The following is a 23355-nucleotide window of genomic DNA, read 5'->3' as shown; positions in this document are numbered from 1 at the left end:
GAGTGAGACTCCAGGTACGTCTTTCCCTTCATTCAATAGTTTCACTATTTGTGACCCCCAACAAAGCAGCATAGATAGAAAACATGACAAGAATAAAAAGGCTTTTTTTGAACAAGTGAAAGAACTGATAAGTCAGAGTGACAGTGGATGCCATTTCTCTGCTCCCATGGAAGACAGGACTGCTCTCCAATCTTCTGCTCCTTATCAGCTGATGGCAGAGTTTGTTGGTAGGAGGTGGCCAAAATTCAATCCCAGTTCTCCTCTTATGCACCCGGATGGAGTGGCAGTTAAAGTGTGTCTGCTCCTGCCCCTGTTATGTACTGTCTTCTTACTGTAAAAGCTGTGTAATTGGTTTCCACCTGACATCGGGATCTTAACTTGTCTTAACTCTGAAGCCCTTGTAAGAGTTGCAGCCATGTGTGTATTAGACATTTCAAAGTGATGCCTTTTTCTGCTTACCTACGTGCTCTTCTCTGAGATACTTGCTTTCAGATTTCAAGTCCTTCCCTCTCATTGAATCACAACTTTGTCTGCCATGTTTTGTGGCAAATGTTTGATTTATGCAAATTCTTTTTAACTCAGTTGCTGCTGAAGGGAGAGGTAGTTGGCTCATACAGTCCCACAAAACCTGGGGCCATGCCCCGTGCTTTAAACACTCAGTGATTCAGATGTGAAGGAGCCTGGGTGCATAGATAGTCCCGAATTTTGTGTGAGGCTTGCTTGTTTTGCAGGCTGCAGGCACTATGGGATTACAAACCTGGATCAGTCCTTGAAGTAATATTGGTTCAAACCACTTTTCATTTTGTCTACATAACAAAAAGTCAAGATCAATAGATTAAAGCAGCTGGTCCCCTAAATCTGCATGTTAGAGGTTTTACTTTGAACTGCGGACAGCCTGGGTGTTGCTCACCTCTCAAGCGCACTGCTGCCCCAAACCAACCACAAAAATGTAGATGGACCCTGCCCCGATCCCATGTCATATAGGGGCAGATGCAAGTGGTCTGCAGTGTGTTTATAACCAGTGCCCAGTGCTCAATTTGTCCCTGGGATGTAATGGGTAGATGGGTGATGCTACCTCTTCATCCAGGTGTTGTCTTCATCCAGGTGCTGCCTTCATCCAGGTACTGCCTTCATGCTGTTCCTATCTGCTGTCAGCTCCCTGCCTGAACCAACCTAATGGGCCTCAGCTTCTTATCTAAGGATGCTTCTTCCCATAAAGCTCAGTTCTGCTCTCAAAGAAATGTTAACAAATAGCTAGGAGTATGCATATTTTTAAAGTTTTGAAATAATGAAATTAATAAAAAACACCATATGGACTGCACATGCAATTGCTTCTGCCTCCTCACGTGTGATCCCTTCGTCATTGCCTAGACACTTACACAGGCGCATAGGAAGAAATGCTGCCAGGTTACTGCACTAATTTTGGAAGTGAGTGGACTAAATGATTTCGCATCATAACTAATAATAATTCCATGCTATTCATCCTATTTTCTGGTTGATTTATTTCTTTTTTACTCCGAAGTTTTCTATGGCACTTTGAGAAAACTCCCTGTAAACTTCTGCAAGACTCTTATTGCTACCTTCTTACCTCACCTCCCCTTTGCATAGCATCTGTAAAAGCTCAGCAATGCTCAGGATGCTGATTTGCTGTAAGTATTCTCACCCTGCTGAAAAACAGTACTGGGCAAGCTAACAGCAGAGCTCGGACTTTGTATGCATGAAAGCTGGTGGTATCTGAAATCTGGAAAGGCAAAATTGATCTACCAAATCTTCTTTATTACAGCATCCTTATATATAATTTAAAAAAAAATTTATAGTTTTCTTACTCAGAAAACATATTTGATTTTAAGAATGAGGTGCTGTTGGAGGTAGAGATGTCCCAGGAAATCTGATGCTGAAGCAAAACGATAAATTGTAAAGAAGTAAGCCACCTGGTTCAGTGGAGTGCACCCAGTAGCGCCAGAAACCTTAAAGATGAAACGGCTGAGTTGAAGTAAACACAATCTCACTGAAACCGGAAAATTTATCTGAAAATTTATGTACAGAAAATGCTGTGTTTACTTTCAAAAGTGAATGACTGGGAAAGTCTGGCATGCTGGTTTTTAAATTGTTGGAGTTATAATTAAAAGAATAAAAAAGTGTTAAAGACCACAATGGATTTTAATTAGCACAGTTTCTTCAAAGAAAAATGGTGACTCTGATCTTCTAGAATGCCCTGCTAAATAAATAGGGGGCAAAATTTGTTTGGACGTCCAGTACCTTTTAGTGTAGTCCACCAAGAGACGCTACAAAAGAAACAAAGTGGCCAAGCACACAAAGGAAAAACTCTCCTGCTTCAGAAACTGGCTAAGGGACACAAGTAGAAGAATAGGCTGTGAATTGCTGAAATGGCAAAGGTTAACAATGGGAACTTCTGAATGCATTTTTAATAGAACAGGTTTCTGATTAAAAAAAAAGCAAATTTATTTAAATCCCATTGCCTCATAGGAATGTGTTAATGCCAATGAAATTTGCTATGGAAAAGGTCAAAATGAGTCATCTGAACTTTACAGTTTTAATTATGTTGCTGTGTTTCATTAAAACTAGAATTGCATTTCATGACATGAACATTTAGTGTTACTATTTTGTTTATATTTACAACTTACTATAAATGTCAAAATGCTAAAGTAAAAATATTTGGGCAGAATTGAAATTAAACATATCAAAATTACAAAGGAAAAATTATCTCAGTTGTCTTAAATACTTTTTTTTTTTCCCCAGAACTTTTCTTCTTCATGAAATAGAAAGTTTGTTTCTGGACAAGAATTATTAAAAAAGAAAGAAGCAAGCTTTCAGACTACTGACATTTTCCTTCAGATGGTGCTTTGTTTCATTTCATAATAAAAAAGATTGACCAAGTCCCACTCCAGAATTAACATTCCCTAACCTATTTTAATAAAATCAGAAAAGAAGCTGGGGAGTTGAGTTAGAGCTCTTGCAATAACCCTCACATTAATGTTAAACACTGAAAAGATTTAGAAGGAATTCCCATGCTGAGACAAGCAAGATGAACGTGGGGCAGCAGTTTGGCAGGTGAGACTCAGTGTTGCTATGTGAGCTGTAAGGGGGAAACGGTCTGTCCTATGTATACATCATTTTTCAAATGCTAAGGGCATGTCTACAGGGCACATCCTCAATGAGTATACTGATTTCTGCACCCAGCAGAGCTCGTTCATTGTGCTCACAAATAGTGCTGTGTGGAGATACCAGCAATTAAGTGTAGGTATTCAGAACATAGACCCAGAGTGTAATGTCACCTGAGAGTCATGGCTGTGGACAAGCGGATGAAGACCTTAGCTCGGTGACAGCAACAGTCAGCTCCCCTACTAAGGCATAAGGATCCATCATGAACAGATTGAAGAATAACACGAGAGTCCACAATGCAATTAAATGAATCAAGCACATGCTGTCACGTGGAGGGCTGTGTTCAGTTCTACCCATTCCATCCCACAGATGTAACAGAAACGGTAAAATCTCAGGGACAACTGCAGAGACAAGAAGTGTTTAGTAGGCTGGAAAATCTCTCGTGCCGTGAGGTGTGGAAAAGACCAGCAGCAATTCTGTGTGCGTCTTGCCCTGTGAGGAGCATCCCAAGGTCAATAGGATGTCGAGCTCTGTCCCCTGAGTGAGCACCGGCATTGAGGTACATGTGAACATGAGCCCGTGCAAACAACAGGCGTGGCTCCAGCCTCAGGAAACGGCTTCACTGGAGCTTCCCAGTGCAGGCTGATCCTGCAGGCAGAGCACCAGAAAGACAGGGACATAATGCAAGTACATCAAATAATAAATGGAAGGGGAAAGGTGCAGGAAGGATTAATAAAACCTTTTTTAATTAAGCTTAAGGTGTCATGTTAAAAATGAAATAATTGCTTTTTCACACAGCTCATAGCGAGATTGTAGAACTCATTGCCACCATGCAGAGCTGAGGCAGACTTAGTAGAAATCAGAACAGAAATAGGAGCAGGGGCAGAGCACAGGAATATCTAGTAATAAAGTGGTAAATAGTTTTCAGTAGTGCGCTGTAATCATAAATTGTCTTGCTTTCGGGTATATAGACTTTTTGCAGTTGGGGTTGGACAGAGAAATTAAGTCACCTCTCTTTAAGAAAGAGTTTTATATTTTTATATACTACTGGAAGTCTTTGGACTTTGTGGAATTCTGGAAATTGTGGCAAACACCTGTTTCATGGAGAATACTATACTCAAAGCAGAACTGTTACATCAATTTAGAGAATGCCCTTGAGAGAACACCATTCGAAGAATTCTGCAAATAGCCTTCAGATTAGGTAAGAAAGTTGTTGTTTTTTTTTATTTGAAGCCAGTAATTGGTATGGGTAAGAATAAACAACGACAGTTTGTCTCTGAAGCTATGTGGATTAATACAAATACTCAGTGGAGAGGGCTTTATCCCACCCACAGGTTTGGCAGATGAGCTCCTTGTCCTGGCTATAGATCTCTCACATTACAGCAGGACGAACTCCCAAAGCCCTGGGGTTTTGCCAAAGGCGTTTTCACCGTGGAAGCGTGAAGGAATTGCGTCTGAGCATGGCTGCAGGGGTCAGGAGTGGGCGGCAGCCCTCGGGGAATGGGATTCTCCGGGTGACTCCGGGGTGGGAGAAGCTGCGATGCCCCAGCCCCAGCCCATGCCTGGAAGGGTGCGAGGCTTCCCCGCTCCTGCTGGCTCAGGTCTGTGCCGCAAAACATCACCCTCTAGATTTTTGAGGTGATTTCTAAATAACCTTTTTGGTCCCATCCCTGTTAAGGACATCTCATTGGTTTTCTCTATGAACGTGCTTTAAAAAAAATCTTTTGCATGACTTGAAACAGCTGCCAAAACCACAGTGGTTTCGTGCAACTAAACCAACCAACTCAAAGTCAAGTTGAAAGGAGCTGTGGCAAAATAACACCCGTGGGCAGCTGGAAGGATCCTTGCCCGGTTTGGTGACGTTGCTTTTAGATTCACCTTTGATCTAATGCCTGGGCAGCTCTATCTGCTTCTAAAAAAAGCCCTTCTGCTTCATGAGTATCTTTTTAGCTAGTTGAAACTATTCCTGTGTTTGTTTAAGTGAAATGAGCTGGTCTGCAAATGACCATGTATGCCTTGTGCAAATTTAGACTGTTCTTTCTGGCCTACAGATGTCCCAAACCCCTGCTTACGCATTTCAGTTTTTCCTTATGGATTAGAAAAACTCCACAGACTCTTGCTGGGGCGGGGGGGGGGGGGGGAATTACATAATTTCTTCTGCACTGCTGCATAAGGAGGCTTTTTTGAGCATGTAGTAGATATCTATGTGGTTTAAGTGAAGCTGCTTATTTTTAATGCTGTATGAAATCTATCTGAATTTAAATACGTTCCCTGTGGCACTTTGTGGTAGTATCTTGAAAATATTGCAATAATTAGTGGAAAGCCACAATAGAAAACCTCTTAATTCTGTGCTGCTATCCTCCCATTTCTTGGTGCCATAGATGAAACAGAATGGGTCACATCTGCAGTATTATGTAGGGTTTTGTTTGATATACAGTACTGCATTATACACATGTTCAAAACTGTAGTAAGACTAAAGCATCACATAGCCTACTCCGGAAAATATTCATGGCAGGATGTAGATGCAGCCTTTTGCTCCCGAGCCAGCATATACGTCTGGATCAATGACCAGAACTGGCAGGGGTCTGCTGGAAGCAATCCATTACCAGGGTCTGCCAGGCTGCAGTTTTGTGCAGAGAAGCTGAACAGTGGGATAGGAGCAATCAAAATACATGTACAATAAATCACTGGCAAAATTTTGCCATGTTCAGTTTCCACAACATTTTCTCTCTGTCGTCACCTACTATTACAACCACCTTTTTTTTTTATATAGCAAAACAACACTAAGGAAAATGTTTTGCCAGAGCCTAGGCCTTTTCCATTGTGCAGCTGCCCTTGGAATCAATTTTTTTATGCTTACTCTGACCTTGGTATCCATTTTCCTTAGTATTCTATTCAGCTGTAATATCTTGAACTTGCTTAGACCTTCCCCCGTCCCCTAGATACCCAGTGCAAGGGACATTTGTGCAAGTGACATTTGTAACACAGAAACTGGAGACTGAAAGGCTCTTGCAAAATAAAATCGTAACTAGATAAACAGACCTGAATGCACCCAACCTGATGTGTGTCTCATTTACACAAAACACCGTTAGACCAGTCCTGTTTGCTCAGAGTACAGCAGAGGCAACTTAGCTTGCATGTCTGAATAGGGTGCTTTAGATAACACTGTGAGTCTTCAGACATGCAAGAACTATTTCCATAATATATAAGGAAAAACATGTTGCATTTAATCCATCACAAGTGCGTTCACAGAGTGTAAGGATTGGACTTCATTTTTTCACATTCTTACATCGCTGCCTGCATTAATATTAGGCTGGGACTTAAGTGAAAATGAAGTGCCAATTTCAGCATACAAGCTAGGGAAGACAAGCGACAAATAAAACAGAGAAGAAACCATCTTACCAGCCAATAACATAAAATCATTTTCAAAATTAATAATCTGCATTGCAGAAGCTCTGTCTGTCTCTCTGTGCTCTGCATGAGCCCTGCTGGGAAGCCATGGGTGAGGAGCAGTCTGCTGCGTCTCAGGGTGCTGGTCGTGGGCCGAGGGGAGCGAAGAGAGCCGGGGTGGGCTGCTGCAGGGTGGCCAATACGTCCCGGCTGAGGGGTGCACTGCAAAAGCACGGCAGCCAGCAGAGCAGCCACAGCTCGTAAGTCAGACACTGCAAGCCCTTTGCCAGAGGGTCTTCACCCTGCAAATGGCGCCCAGAAAAGCTGTGCGTGCTGGGAGCCAAGCAAAATGAGAAAAAACGAGCAGTCATGGAAGAAGTCCATGTTAAACTACAGGCTGGTCCTCCATCCCTGGAAAGATGGTAGAGCAGCTCATTCTGGAGGTCATCATTAAGCAAGTGGAGGAAAAAAAGGCTATCAGGAGTAGTCAATATGGATTCACCAAGGGGAAATCATGTTTAACCAGTCTAGTAGCTTTCCATGATGACATGATTGGCTGGGTAGGTGAGGGGAGAGCAGTGGATGCTGTCTACTTGACTTCAGCAAGGCTTTCGACACTGTCTCCCATAAATCCTCTTAGGGAAGCTCAGGAAGTGTGGGCTGGATGAGTGGACAGTGGGATGGATTGAGAACTGGCTGAATGGCAGAACTCAGAGGGTTGTGCCCAGCAGTGCAGAGTCTAATTGGAGGCCTGTAAATAAGGGAGTCAGTACTGGGCCCAGTCTTGTTCAATATATTCATCAATGACCTGGATAAAGAGTTAGAATGTACCCTCAGCAAGTTTGCTGATGACACGAAACTGGGAGGAGCAGCTGATACACTGGAAGGCTGTGCTGCCACCCAGTGAGACCTGGATAGGCTGGAGAGTTGGGCGCAGAGGAACCTGATGATGTTCAACAAGGGCAAGTGCAGGGTCCTGCACCTGGGGAGGAACAACCCAAGGCACCAATACAGGCTCAGGGCTGACATGCTGGGAAGCAGCTCTGTGGAGACAGACCTGGTGGATGACCCCACCTGGGTGTCCTGGTGGATGACAAGTTGACCATGATCCAGCAGTGTGCCCTGGTTGCCAAGAAGGCTAATGGGATCCTGGGGTGCATTAAGAGGAGTGTGGCCAGCAAGACGAAGGAGGTTCCCCTTCCCCTTTACTCTGCCCTAGTGAGGCCCCATCTGGAGTACTGCATCCAGTTCTGGGCTCCCCAGTTCAAGAAAGATGAGGAGCTACCGGAGAGAGTCCAGTGGAGGGCTACAAGGATGATGAGGGGACTGGAGCTTCTTTCCTGTAAGGAGGGGCTGAGGGAGCTGGGCTTGTTCAGCCTGAAGAAGAGAAGGCTGAGAGGGGACCTTATAAATGCTTATAGATATCTTAAGGGTGGATGTCAAGAGAATGGGGCCAGACTCTTTTCAGTGGTGCCCAACGACAGGACAAGGGGCATCAGGCATAAACTGAAGCACAGGAAGTTCTATCTGAACACAAACAAGAACTGCTTTGCTCTGAGGCTGACGGAGCACTGGAACAGGCTGCCCAGGGAGGTTGTGGAGTCTCCTTCTCTGGAGATGAATTCAAGACCCGCCTGGACAAGGTCCTGTGCAGCCTGCTGTAGGTGACCCTGCTTCGGCAGGGGGGTTGGACTAGATGACCCACAGAGGTCCCTTCCAACCCCGAACATTCTGTGAAAGGTGCTGGTTGTCCCTTGCTGGCTCTGCTGTGTCACCTCAGAGAGCCAGGCCACTAGTGTGCAGACAATGCCTCAGGCGGTCCAGTCGCAACAGAAGCCACCCATGAAATGCTGCGAGCGTGGGTTCCGGACATTTGTCGGTTTACAGAGGACGCAGGGTGGTGTACCAGCTCGGGGTGCTCTGTCACTGTGCTAGGCTTCTGCCTTTCTCCCAGGCGGGTTTCTGCCAGGGTGTGTCCCATCAGCGAGAAGGCGCCTGGGGACCCTGTCAGGAAAGACATTGAAGATGAGCAGTTGTCAGACTGGAAAGTTTCCCACGTGTGTGTGTGGGTCTTGGCAACAGCCGCACCCACTCTAGTCCCAGGCTGCCCCCTCCTCTTCACAGCTCCAGGTCAGGGCCGGCTGGCCTCCACCCACACACAGACGCCTTCTCCGGCTCCAGAGCCACGGCGGGGGGAGCACGATCAGGAGCAGGCCCTTGGGGGTGCTGCCTGCTGCCTTAGCACCAGACTTTGCAATAAAGGCAATACTCCTGGTGTGACAGGGAAGCCCCAGGCCCGGCCGGGGCTTGCGGAGCTCGGCGCTGCGGGCGGGCTGTCCCCCCGCACCGCAGCCCGGCGAGCCCCGAGCGAGCTCGGCGCGCTCCAGCTGACAGCTCGGACGGGCTCAGCTGCCGAGCTGCCCTCGCCTGCGCGTCCCCGCCGGGGACGGGGCTTGCTTTCCTCCGGGGGACGCCGGTTTTGGGGGGGAGGTGGAGGCGGAGCGCGGGCCCCCCGGGGCTGCCGGCCGGCCTGTGCCCGCCGCGGCCGCCTGCGTCCCGCCACCGCCCCGTGCCGGGCGGGACCCGGCAGCCGGGGGCGGGACGGCAGCGGGGTCCGGGGGGTCTCGGCGTTGGTGTCTGCTGACGCGCGAGGCGGGGCGGGCAGGCAGATCTGTGCCTCGCGCTGCGGCGCGGCCGCCGGCGCTAAAGAAGGGCAGAGCCATCGCGCGGTTGCCATGGAGACCCCGGCACGGCCGCCGCGAGGCGCGCAGGCGCCGCCGGCCCGGCGCGGGGCAGGAGGGCGCGCGGGGGGCGCAGGGCCCGCGCCCGGCAGGCAGCGCAGGGAGGCGGTGGCGGGCAGCGGGCAGCGGGCAGCGGGCAGCAGGGAGCATGGCGGCAGGCAGGACAGCAGGGAGGAGGGCAGCAGGCAGGCAGCAGGGCAGGGCAACGAGCAGCAGGCAGGGCTGGGCCTGCTCCCGCTGCCCGCCGAGGCGGGTCCACAATCCGGCGGTGTGCATCCCGGTGCCTCGCCGTCTGGGGATCAGCGGCGCGGCGGCGGGGACTGCCCGCGCTTGCTGAGGAGGCGGTCGCGGTGATGGATTTTAATCACTGAAATGATTTTACAACAAAGAAACAAAGGAAACGGACCTTTCTTTTCTTCTTGTCCTCGTGAGCAGTCTCAGCTCTGCAGATGTTGATTCTTCTTGATTGGACAGACTTTATTTCATATTTTCTATCATGGACGTGAACATTTAATTTTGTTAAAGTCAATTTTAGCCTTTTTCCCATCATCTTTTTGAGTGGTCAGCTGTGGAAATTCATATTTCCCCTTTTTGCTTGAGCAATGATGGTACAGTTTGTCTTGAGCGGCAATCATGACAATAGTTTGATTCAAAGCGTCTCAGCTTCAGCATACAGTGGCTAAGCCCAGGAGTGAGGAGCGCTAACAACGGGCAACTAAACCTGCCTCCGACAGTCGATAAGATTATTATTATAGAGCGCAAAAGGCTTCTGCTTTCTTTTCTGCCGCTTTGCAGACCTCATAAGGCCCTGCTCAGATTTCTGCATAGTTAATTTGTCAGTTTATAAATTACCACATTACGTTAACACTGAATGCTTCGAAACACAAATATATGCACAGAGGGCTTGAATATTTCAAGTGTTTTAGTACTATAGGGAAATAATTTTGTTGTCAAGCTGTGGCAGATATAGAAGTGCTAGGGGACACATGACCGTTTCATCAGGATGGTGTCGATGATGGCCTATGAACATCCAAGGGGGGAAATCATCTTTTATCACTATTGTGTACCATGCAGGTCCAGATGGAGGATAAAACATGCATGAGTTGCCCGCAGCTCTGAAAATAATTATACTCATTTGCCAGAAATGTAGAAAGTGCATCCAACCAAGTTACCACCCATCATAGTGACACTCCGTTTGCATACTGATGAAGTTTAAAGCTAGAGACAATGGTGTTGGTATCAATAGTGGAGGGGGCTGGGAATCACCAGTGCTATAGGATTAATAGCACCGTCATTTTACATTATGCAGCATTTCACTTATGCTGCATACCAAAAAACTCCTGGCGCTGATGCTCACCTAGCTGTTCACAAGATTGGTTTGGGTTAAGAATCCAAACATTGCAGGAGATCCTGGGGACTGGGAAATGAAGACTGTTATATTCACCCCCTGCAAAGGGCTTCTCAGCAATGCCATGCGACGCGCTGTGAATGTATATGCAGATCTACGTGTGCACGCGTGTCTGGCAGGGCAGTCACACATGCTACGCACAGCCGCAGTCTCTCCCTTCCTCTCTGGAAGACTGCACCGGAATATGAACAAAAGATAATATAAACATGCTAAGCTCTGGTGCCACTGCGGAGTAATTGATGAATGGGTTTTTAAAGTGTGGAATGAGAATGAATACAAGTAGGACCCAGGAGAATAGTTCTTTATATTGCAATCAGCACTGCTTATATGTAGTTGGTTTAATAGTAGAAATCAGCAATAAAGAATACAAACGTTGTTATTTAATCCTTACCAACTGAAAAAGAAGATTATTTTGGACTATAATTCTTCCATGATTAGATTTATTATTTTAAAATTGAAATATTTTGGGGTATTACTCAGTTTTATGCAACCATCTAGTAAAATAATCAACCAATGCTATCATAAAGCAAGACGATTTCCACAATTTCTTTAAATAATTAATTCAAGTTAAGTATGTATATATAGACACTGTGATGTATGCATAATATGCATGTATGCCATTTTGACTATTCCAGTACTCTTTGCATTCCTTAAAATATTCGTGGTAAAATACTGTCTCAATATGCTCTTTCATATGTGCTTGTTGTCACGTTTCTAGTTAAAGTATGCCTTCAAAAATAAAATAAAATAAACCCTGAAGTAGTCATTTTATTCATTGATTTATACAGGACCTTTTCCTATTCTAATGAAGAATCTTAGATAGAGCTGAAAATAGATAAGCATATATTAAGAAAAGAATGTTAACATAACACATACCCAAGTGCAGACAGAAGAACGTCTTGCTTTTCTGTAAAATGGCTACTCTATAGTATACTGCAAGATAGAGGATACATCTAATAAAAGTGATTGAGGCAGTGATATTTTATAAAACATAGTTTAGACTTCCAATTTTATTTTAGTTCTATAAACTAGTATGTAATCACCATAATGACACAAGGACCTCAAGTGGTCTCTGATGTAATTCCATAGATCATTTATGTGACACCCGCAATGAATCAGGCCCATGTGTTATTGTTTGATAGAATCTCAACAGTTTGATACTTTATGCTTTCAAGGCTTTAAAAAATACCTTTGGAAGAAAAATGGATGGTGGAGTAATGAAAGCATGCTTACTCATTGCTGTAGCAGATTGATCTGGATCTAAGTATACCACTAGGCAATATTATTCTTTTCTTGTGTAGACAAAAATGAGCAAAGCAACTATGGACTTTGTGGTCTCACTGCTTGTGGGCCCATTTCCTTTTGTTGGTGACACTTTTCACCAAGTGATAATGCAGTTTTCATAAAGTCTGGCTGCTGTCAGAGGCTGCAGGACAGCATAAACGAATGCTATCATTAGTATACACTGCCTTATTAACATGCACTGTATTCTGGTTATAGGGAGACTCCTGGTATTCAGCTAGGTAATGAATCAGTGGAAATATCTTCCAGTTATTTGGCCAGCAAAAAGCAGAAGATGGTGATTTGAATAAGGAAAAATCTAGGAACCGAGATGCACCAAGTCAGACCTGTAGAGTAAATTCCAGGGCCAAAAGGATTTCATAACTGCTTGACTGAACTAAAGATAGCCTAAAGCAATGAAAACTTCATTACGAAGAGATATTTCTACCAGAAAAATGAACCAAGGTCACGAGATTATTTTCGGAGCTAACTTGACAATATAACCCAACATCTAAATGGAAAAAAAAAACCCAAAACCTGCCACAAAAAAATGATTTTAAATCACCCCAAACATACAACATGACTTTACACAGTGTTTCCAAAGCCATCATAAGAGATACACTTGGATGAGTAACTAAGCATAAGGACAAGGCGGTGGTAGTTAACGACAGGATTCATAAGGAGACCTACTGAAGAATAAGGGATGCGCAAATCTCCTCCTTAGAGATATCATTCTTGCCTCAGCAGCCTGACTGTCAGGGGACCTTGCCAGTTGTTAGCTCTTCCCTAACCTCCTTTCCTTGAGAAAAGCCATTGAGGAGCTGGTGAGAGGGCAAGGTCAGCTACCATCTAAGTGGCTGGGGTATCTCCCCCTGGGAAGCACTACCTCCAAGGGGCTCCAAATGCACTGGTGGGACCAGCTCCTGCGTCATACACCGGGCCAAATGAAGCAGAAGTCTGTAGATGCTTGATTCTGGCCAGCTGCTGAACAAAAATACCTGCCACTACCTATAAAAAGAAACTCAGCAAGACTCCAGAGTGTCAGAAAGGAACAGTTCAAAGGGGCATCACGAAATTGCTGGAAGTGGCACGGGCAACAGGAGATGCTGTAAACAAGACTTTCTCCTGTTTCTACAAGACGTAACCACCAGCATGGGGGCAGATCATCAAAACACAGCTTTATTTCTGGCAATCAGTGGTTCTCAGACTCTTGATGTTCTTAATAGTTTTCAGTTAACTCGTGCAGAGAGGGCTAACTATGAAATTCATACATAAATTTGAAGAATACTGCACTCTGTATAAAAGTATTTGCTTTCATATGACTCTTCAGCATATGGTTGATATGTTTTTAAATACTGACAAGAGGAAGAAAGGGAGAATACAGAAGTCTTCTGAATGATTGAAGCCTGAGGGGGCGATCGCACTGTCAGGCTGGAGAGGCTAGTGGTGCCCATGATTAGGGATGAGGTCCTTGTGCCAGACACTCTGAGGAACAACTGGAGGACCAGAAATAACTTTTGACAAGACAGCCAGAATTTGCCAGGCAAACGTAGTTGGCTGCTTCCATCTGATGCTGAAAGAAAGCAGAGACTGCTGTACACTGTGAGAGCTGGGGGATCTGAAACAGCGTGAAAATAGACAAGTGGCAGAAAGAGTCACCAGGATCAAAGCTGGAATCAATAAAAACTAGCACTGAGATGAATACACTATGGCAAAGTACACAGGTCAGGACCGTGCCCAGCATTAAACAATGGAAGCATTACAATCGATTATGCATCTTCAAAAAATTTCCAAGGATTTGTATAGTGCTCTGCTTAGAGAGGATGACAACAGCACCATTAGCTCACAGAAAATCCTCCGCAAAGCATTTGCCAGCACCACAGCTTCAGGTAAATGGACCATTAACTTCTACTCGACGTACAGAAGTGCTGGCCAGGAGCAGACATCTAGTCCAGACTTCTGCTCAAAGCAGGACTTCAGTGAGCACTGGATCACGTCTGCCATGGCTTTTTCTACTCCAGTGTTGAAAACCTGCAACGAAGGAGACTCACCAGTATCTTTCATTAACCTGCCCCAGGGCCGCACTGCCCTCCCTGTCAAATTGATCTCAGATGGATCATTCAGCAATGACAGGATGGGAACCTGTGCTCACAGTGCTAGAAACTGTGATGTAAGCATGGTGAAGAAAGCCCAGGCTGCAAAGGTGAATAATACAACCAAAAACTTCTAGGGTAGTCTTATTTTTGAACAAGGTTTTTTTGATCAAGGATATGAAAGAGGCATGAAGGCAAAACTTAAGAAGTGTTTTGCAAAATTGAGATAATTATTGATGTCCCATGCTGAGCTAAAGTCTGTCCTGTTCACAGGTCTATCCAAAGAGCATGACAGCGCTGTTCTCCTACCTCCATAAGGTCCTATCTGTAGAGTTTTAATGTGTATGCCATACATACCAGTAAAAATGGAAGTCAGTATGCGCGCATAGGCAAGGATGCTTAGTCCTCACATGTGAAAGGTTTCAGAACCTTATTTCTGACAGTCCAGTGTTGGTGGAGAGTGATCATATAACATTCATCACGGTGACCAAGAGCTTCACAAATGTTATTCAAGACTAAAGGGATTTCATTTTCCCTGAAGATTTATGATTTGTTGTTTGAATGCAATACTGAGAGAGATATAGCTGTTGCAAATATGAAAAGAGACAGGCGATGGAGACCTTTGTGTTGCACAGATTTGATGAGCTAGGGCTGAGACAGTGAGTGGGCAAGCTTATCCAGGCTCTTGATCCTGAGTGATTAATGAATAATGCAGTCATCTAAATACAGCATAGATATAAGTTGAGTTTCTTGGCAGATCTGGTACTTCTGACAAGGGATAACACTGCTAACATCTCCCCAGAGGTTAAAATCAGCAGCAAGAACTGGTGTCAGTCAGTATATCTAAAGGGTCCTGGTACTATCAAGACCCATGTCTCTGTCCAAAAGCATATGCTAGCTCTGGTTCTCATAACCAATCAAAGACATCATGTTTTTGTAATGACCTATTTCTTCCCACTCAGAAATAAGAGTGAAACCCTGGGAATGTGAAACGTAGAAATCAGTTAATTGGAGAAACCAACAAACAGAAAAGATTTCACTAAATTTGTGTCTTCTATAACAAAATCATAAAAGCAAGTGTATGTTAGCAAAGAGCAGAGTGTTGGCTTGGGTAGAGGGGTGAAATATTATAATCTCCCAGTCTAAAGGAAACATAATTGAGTTAGAATGTAATCTACAATTATTACTAATTGTGGTTAGTACATACCAGTGTTTCAAATTACTCATTCTTAGGAATGATTGGAAAAAGGCTAGGAGATGAAGCTGACTATAGTGAAGGAGTTGTCTTTAGGTGGGATTGCAGGAGTAGGGTTCCTCTCATCTTTCTCCCCTAGTAATAGCGAGGTATGTGTTGTAATAAAGAGAATATGAGATATCAGTGTATTTGTATTTCAGCTTTTCTAATTCCAATTCTAGGTAAATAAATGCTCACATACTTGATAATCCAAAACCTCCAGACCATCATTTATTCAGACATATTTTTTCCCATATACATGCAATGAATGATTAACCAAAGAAGTCAGAAGCCATTGGAGAGAAAATTCTCAAGAGATGCTACAAAGTATACTATATCCAGACCTTAATCCAGAGTTTGCGTACAGTTCTGCATGCAGATGAACTACTCACCTGAAAAATGTTAACCCAAATAAGGCACACAGTGACAAAATGAGTCCCGAATTTTAAAGCAATGTATCAGCCCAATTTACTTCAAGGAGCCTCCAACCAAGTCCACACATACCCCCACAAAATGTCTACCTGTGCAAACTTCATTCATCTCAACAACTTGATTATTCATTTCAACCATTTACAAACACTTTTCAAACCTCATTCTATTGTCCAAAGCCTCCAGATGCTCAACAGCCAGACTAATGGGGGCCCACTTGAAAGCTGGGAGAGCTGGGAGAGCATGAGAGGAAGGGGCATGTCACCCTCACCACAGTGACCGCAGACACATGCCTGGGGAGCCACGTCTTCCAGTGACCCTGGTGTGGCCGAATGCCCGGGGAGTAATTTCAACAGACACAAATCAATATCGCTGCCAGGCGTTGATATATCTTGCAGCAGTCATTTCCCTGGATGAGAAGTAAATAATTGTGGCTGTTTCTATGCTGACAGATCAGACCGCACTTAGACATTGGAAAGTGTCTTAGAAAACCTGCCCGCACCTTTAAGCTCCTTGTTTAATTTCACAGCTTGAGCTCTGGCTTTCTGGGTGCAAGCAGCAAACAGTCAAGAGCAGGCACCCTGTCAGTTCACATCATGGCAGAAGGGTGCAAAAAATAGCCAGGACTGAAAGTCTTGCACAGGAGCATCTCCTAAACACAAAAAGCTCATACAAACACCTACTCCAGATGCCAGATTCATTCACTCACTCCACCAGGTCCCCTTCATGTTGCTGCTTAGCCCAGCTTTAAAAATAAACCAGACTTCCAGATCAAACCAAAGCCATCTTTGTTCTGTCTACCTCTAGCTTCACCTCTACTGAGCAGTGTTTTCTTCTCAGCTACCTATTTAAAGCAAGACCTAAAAATGCAAATAGATGCATCAAAGCCTTGATGGCAAACAGCAGCTCCTTGTGCAGTCTCACTGCACTGGCATCTGGGGAGGAGCAGAAAAACCTTCCTTGCTGCAGACCCTGACAAGGCACACACAAGGTTTCCAGCATCTCTGAGCTGTAATATGAGAAACATACAACAAGTCAAGTGGAAGGATTCCTTCATGTCAATTTAGTCTGAAGGTCTTCTGAATTAATTGCTTGAAGAAGTTAGGAAAGCTGACTGAGTATAACAGTTGGAGAGTCACTTTCCCTCATCTTGGTTGAGGCTGTTGATTAGGCTTCAATGTAACATTGTGCATGCCAACAACCTACAGCATTGCTGTTAGCACTCAAGAAGTCTCTTGCTATGTGGTTGGGCTTACCATGGAAAGAGCCATATGGTCTGGACACAAATTTAACGTATCTGAAAACAAAAATATATGCTCAGGAGCTATACAGTGTATCCACATAGACATATCTGGCATCTCTGCTGCAAAATATAAAACATGAAAGTTAACCTGGCCATAAGATATTTCTGGCAAAAATGTCCTCAAAAAGCAAAATATTTCTAGGCTTTGAAAACTACTCATGCAGCTCTACTACTACGTCAAAATCCTCACCTCACTCTGGCCAGCAATTTAGGTAAAATTATAGGAAGAGTAAGAAATTTCTTAGTACATAGTAAAAAGAACCCTACAGAACAGAGAAATCTTTGTGATCTGGGGTATTACGAAAAAAACCAGACAAAAGTCTAGGTGCTCAGCAGAAACGACTTGGAGCAAAGTAAGGCGTCTAGTAATTGCCTCACGTGGAGTGGAACAGCAAGGCAGTGCAGAGTCTCAGGGGAATGGGGCTGCAGAAAGGACCATCCTTCACATAAGGTGTGATTATGTTATGCTGTGTGATTGAAACCACGGTGGAAAGAATGTTTCTCTATTATTTTCCTCCACCTTTTTTTTATGAGATCAGAGTGTTTGAAGCCCCTCGATTTACATCTAGTTAGAGCAATAGGGATGACTGAATTGGTTAACTGTGCCTAGGACTGTTCTCTCAGGTTGCTGAGATCTGAGATCAGTATTTTGTTGCAGTGCTTTGCTTTTCTTTCTTTTCTTTTTTTTTTTAATATACCTTTTGTATATAGACAATTAGTATAAAAATGCTGTAATGTCACACGCTACTAGCAGTGTACTGCTTGCCTTTCTTATTGTGGCTGTTGGATCAGTATGCAGTTGATCTGTATTATTTCTGTTTAATGTTTTTGGTCTTTTAGTTGCAAATCAAGATCTTCCTCGATTTTGTTTCACTTACAATAAAAGAATAAAAGGATGGATAGGCCCACCCCCTCCCTTACCTGGATCCATCCTCTGTCAGTGCCCCAGGGAGTCTTTGTTGCTCCAGCAGCAGGTCCTGCTAACTCCAGGGTGGTGATGTACCCCAGCAAGGACACCCTGGGTGCTGTGTCCTGCTGATGGGCCCCCTAGACGGCTGGCCACCCTGCCCAGCTGCTCTGGATCTTGTACTTACTTCGTTCCTGTTTAACTCTTCGGTAGGCAGGGCTGTCTCTTATTTTCTTATGTCATACCACCTTTTCAAATCATAAATCAAAATAATCATGAAAAGATCAATCAACAGGATGATGAGATAGCACAGAGCTGGGTGACCTACTGCTCTGGGCAATCTTTGTTAGTCTGGGCAGTCACTGGTGCCTGTTGTGCCTGGTGCTGTATGGACAGGTTACAAGAATCAATTCTTGCCTGGAGGAGTTTATAGTCTGAGCAGGGAGACCTGATAAAGGTGTAAGGGAAAGAAGAGATGAGAGGTGTTGCCCCAAGTGCCATGCTTTCTTAGTGGCTGTTGTAAGATAAGAACCTAGATTTCCTGTTGCTCAGTCTCCATGTTACCCCTCATACGAAGTCTTCTGTTTTCAACACAGCACTGCTTGAGTCAGACCCAAGGAGCTAATGAGGAGACCTCCCACACACACCAGCTAGAGCGCATCACGTTTGTCCCTAGTGTGATTGCACTGATCTAAATGAAACCTCAATTGCAACAGAGCAGCTAGGAATTCGGCAGGTTGTTTCATGAATGGTGTTTTATTTGTCATAAGTTTATATTTGTATCATGTCTTTATTCTGTTTCTAGCTGTGCCAGTGTTAGCCCGGTCACGTTTAGAGCCTACCTCTGGTGTTGAGCCCAGTTGTTCCTAGCTCTGCACAACTGCAGAGAGTGAAAAGGCACTTCTCCTACCTATCAAAGCCAAACATATAACCAGATACAGATGGTGGATGAGGATAGGCAGTTAAGGAAGTATGAAGGAACCACTACCGAGGACAGACTAAGCCCTGATCTGGACTGGAGAGACCAAGGGACTACAGAGCACCACAGCCGCAGCTGCCTCACAGGAGGTGGGCATGCATGGAGCCAAGCAAGCAGGAAGGTGTCAGCTCCAGGCTCTCCCCTGTACCTTTACACCTGGATGGCGGGCATGACTTTTCACCGACTCTTGTGGTGTGACCTTCAGCAAGTACGTATCACAGCAAAGGAGAGGAGGGAGGAAAGACTCCAGGCAGAAAAATGGATGTTTAAAGGGAGCTTCTTCCCAGCAACACCTGGGGTGGAACAGGAAATATCTGGCTGTTTGCTTTAAAATAAAAAGACACAAGCTTGCAGCAGGCAGAGACAAGGTCAACATCACCTGCCTTTGTAGAGGAGACAGGGAAAGAGAAGAAGGTCTGATTACAAGGAGAAAGGTTGGGCCGTGGATGCACACAAAGTGTGCTTGCTACCTTGGCTGTATGATACATGCCAGGAGAAACCTCAGTGACATCTCTGCCGTCTGTACTGAAGCAGGGAATTCAGCGGGACTTAAACGAACCAGATTTTCAAGGTGGGTGGCTGGCTAATACAGACTGGAAAACAGCTGGCAGCTTTAGTAGCGTGCATTCAAGACCACTGAAACTCTCTGATGGTGGGGGTGCTGAAAAGGCCTGCGTTTTCTTAACTGAGAAAGGGGGCTAAGAAGGGGTAAGATAACAGTATAAGAGTCAGTGAGAGGTTTACTAAAGGGTGATAAGAGCATCTGTGCTCTCTGCAGCCTCCCGGGAGCAGAAAGAGATATTCAGCTAGCATAAGGGTGGAAATGGGGCTAAGGAAACCTCTGAGGACAATACTTTTAAAAGGACCAATATTTCTGCAGCTATGAAGAATTTCCTTGGATAATAGAGCTATTTAAAATAATAGCAGCAAATAGCTTGGAAAGGACACTTAATCCCATAGAAATGTGCTTGTAATGACACCTTTATAGACATCATCACATCAGAGGAAGGTTAGTAGGCGAAACGAAGTTCTGCTCGACCCTGCATGGCAGCCTGGGGTTACCAGAGTGACAGGGCTTGCTTGGCTTTGTTTCAAGCTCTTGGCCTTCTTTCTTCCCATATTTCATTGACTCCCCATAGTCTACTGATATCTTCCCAGGAGAATTTTTGTCATCCCTCCCCTGTGTTAGAGCTAGTAAAGTGTCACGTTCCTTTAGTTATTTTTAACATATAGACTCTTTCATGTTTCTTTTGCACTTGGCTACCTCACTTGGTTTTTCTGGAGCTCTTGAACACCAAACTAGATTACAGTACCTATTATTATTATTTTTTCCAGCATAAAAGAATAATAACACCAACAACAATAACAACTACCACCACCACCTAAACCCTTGAAACTGATAATGACCATAGAATTTTAACACAAAATGGTTAGGTGTATGAAAGTGACTGATAAACTGTTATAGAGCTGGACAATACAACCAGTACTAAGGGATTCATATGGGTTTTAAATCACAGCTTATGTTCAGAGGATTGTTGATGACTGGAGATCAACAATTGCAATGAAGTCTTTAGATTGCCATTTTGTAATTATGTCCATTGGTAGGCCAGAGCAATTAAAAATATTTTAGAGAACGAGAAGTCTGTCATGGTATATATATTTACGTTTTCAGATACAGTATATGAGTATATAATAATTTTGTCTCAACAGCATTTATAGATACACACTTCCTACATTCATTTGGAAGACGTCTTTGAAATGTATTAATTGAAGCTAATTATAGAAGTCTAACACTTCTCTTCATTTAATGCTATAAAATTAATGGCCCTTCAGTTTTACCTCCAATGCAAATGATCATGTCATCTCCAATTGCATGCAGCTCTTTTTCTCATATGCTGAATATGATTAGTTTTCCTTGAGCAAAATTAGAACATGTGATTCCCTGAGGTTAGGCAAGAGCAATGTCTCCTGGTGCTATTTCAAAGCTTTTATTATGATGTAGTATTAAAAAACAGGATTTCAGAAACTCACACTGCAAAACTGTTAGACAAATGAGTTCTAGAGGCTGTGGCCTTATGAAAGCACACACAAAATCAACAATGCCAATTCATAAATCTCCAGTTTCTTCATGTGAGATGAGCCAGACATGACAACAAACACTTGCAAGAACAGAGGGAAAGAACATGTCACGTGGTTTGAAAATACTTCTGTGTAACTCCATCCAGCTCTAGCTGAAGTGAGTGGCTTGAGCAATTTTAATGGGAGCCAGATAAAGCCTGTAACAGTCTGAGGATTTTTCAACCAGTATTCTATATTTGTCCAAGAGAGAATTTATCGAAAAAATAGATGAACATCACGTAATTTTCTAGAAGTTAGACATGTAAGCTTAAAGCACAAAGTTGTGCATGTTCACAGCATATATTTATTTTCCTTCATTTTGGTTGTCAATCAGCTGCATGAGGGTGACAGAGCAGACGTCTATCATTCAAGAATGAAAACCAGACATAATTTTTAACATGTGTTTCTAGCTGTCATGTCTTCTGCTTGCAAACACAGCAGACAAATGCTGCAGTCATAAAAAATAATTTGTGATTGAATGATTTTAAGACATATCCTCTGTAGGAGTGAACTCAGAGTAACTATCCACCTCCTTCAGATAGAAGGGATGGAAGGGTTATTGTTCCAGAGGGACCCAAAGCAAAGATAAGTAGAGTTAGAATAAAAAAAAAGGATGTATTTTAAACTTTAAAAGTTGTTGTTTAAGTGCTCATTATTCTATCATGGAGCTTTTGCTACAAAATAGGTATGATAACCTGGGAAAGACTGCATGCAAGCAAGAGGAGCTTGTCCCACAGCCTGGAGCTGCATCCAGATCCGGTACAGAGTGCGAGTCTCAGGCGAGGAGAGGACCTGGTATTAGAGTAGTGGTTGGGGTGCTTGGCTGGCAGGGGAGATCTGGGAAATCATGTGCAGGTCTTTGGAACAGGCATAAAACCTACATTAGACTTATACTGAGATTTCACTATACAACTCCTGACCATCTCAATAGGAGTATGAAAACGTGAGCAAAGTATCCTGGGGAAGCATCCCAACTTTTCTGCCATGTTGTGCCTAACTGATTTGATAGGTACTGTCAGCAGTGTTTTCACTGATTTAAAAATAGAATGAGGTGAACCAGGACCGCAAAACAGTTTGTGACCAACCTGTGGGTGTGTGCCAGTTGCCCTAGCAAGGTTTGTATTCAGCTGCCATCCTTAGAAAATCACTGCAACTTCCTAAAGTGGAGTGAAATAAAAGGTTTTTAGTTGTGCTCAGTGAGAGTCTGAGCAATTACCAGAGAAATACAAGCACAGTAAATTCCCATGAACAAGTGTTTTGTGTAAGCAATGGCAATCACAAAGCTTATTCTTTACTTTTTCAAGCAAGACAGAGGAACTTCAGAGCACCCATTTAAAACATAATAAAATTAGAGAAATTACAATACTTCTAAATTATGTCTTGCAGATATCACCTAACAAATTTTGGCTTCTATATCAAACTGGGATGTGGAACTCGAATAGTTTGAGAACAGGGTATGCCCATTTGCTAGTGATGGAGCAGCGGTTTGTGTCTGAGGTGTTATGCAAGGAAAGTTGATTTTCTTTGCCAGGGAGTAACCCTAGCACACCTGCATATCTGCACCACAGAAGTGTCCTATTGCTGTCAGGAGCGGCTCTGAGCCAGACACCACTGGCTGTCCACACACCTGAAGCACTGAAAATCCTGAGGAAAACTCCCATCACAGCTCCATAGATAGGTACAGTTCTTGCAGAGGACAGGCGTCTGGCTGGAAGTGCAGGGCAACTGCGCCCCTTAGTGCACAGGACATCCTCTGAGAGTAAATAAGATTTTAAATTTCAGCCCTCCATGTTATATCAGTGCACTGGCAATCAAATCTACTTCGTCTTTTTACTTATCTTCAGGGAAAGATGCTACAACTTCCACTTGCACCCAGCCATTTCACAGACTGCCGCTGTGTCTACGTCTGAGATTTCTGGTGAACGCGGGGATCATTTCCGCCACTTCAAGCAGCAGGTGTTGCTTCTCACTCTGTGTCCCACGGAAAGCTGGGCTAGAGGTCTGAGATATCTCTAGGACAGTTGCAATCTGGCATTTCCAGTGGTGAGGATACACTATCTACACTGTGTTCCTGTGTAAACACACCATGGACCTTCTCCTAATCACTCAGTTCCTGTCTTAAACATTTCCAAGTATTTGTATCCCATCCCAAGTAACACTTTGTTGGATGGTTAGTTAAAGAACATCTGTAGCATCTGATGACTTTTCCCAATTGTTTGAATGGCTGCTGAGATGGCTTCATCTATGACCCTTTCTTTAAGTTCTCAACTTTTAAAGTCACAGAGTAACTCGTTTTGCACCTCCACAAGCAGTAGGCAATGGGAGGTGCTTTGCCCTAAATCTCTGCAC

The sequence above is a fragment of the Opisthocomus hoazin genome, chromosome Z (genome assembly GCF_030867145.1).
Source record: "Opisthocomus hoazin isolate bOpiHoa1 chromosome Z, bOpiHoa1.hap1, whole genome shotgun sequence".
NCBI classification, from domain to species: domain Eukaryota; kingdom Metazoa; phylum Chordata; class Aves; order Opisthocomiformes; family Opisthocomidae; genus Opisthocomus; species Opisthocomus hoazin.
Note: the sequence above shows the minus strand (reverse complement) of the source record.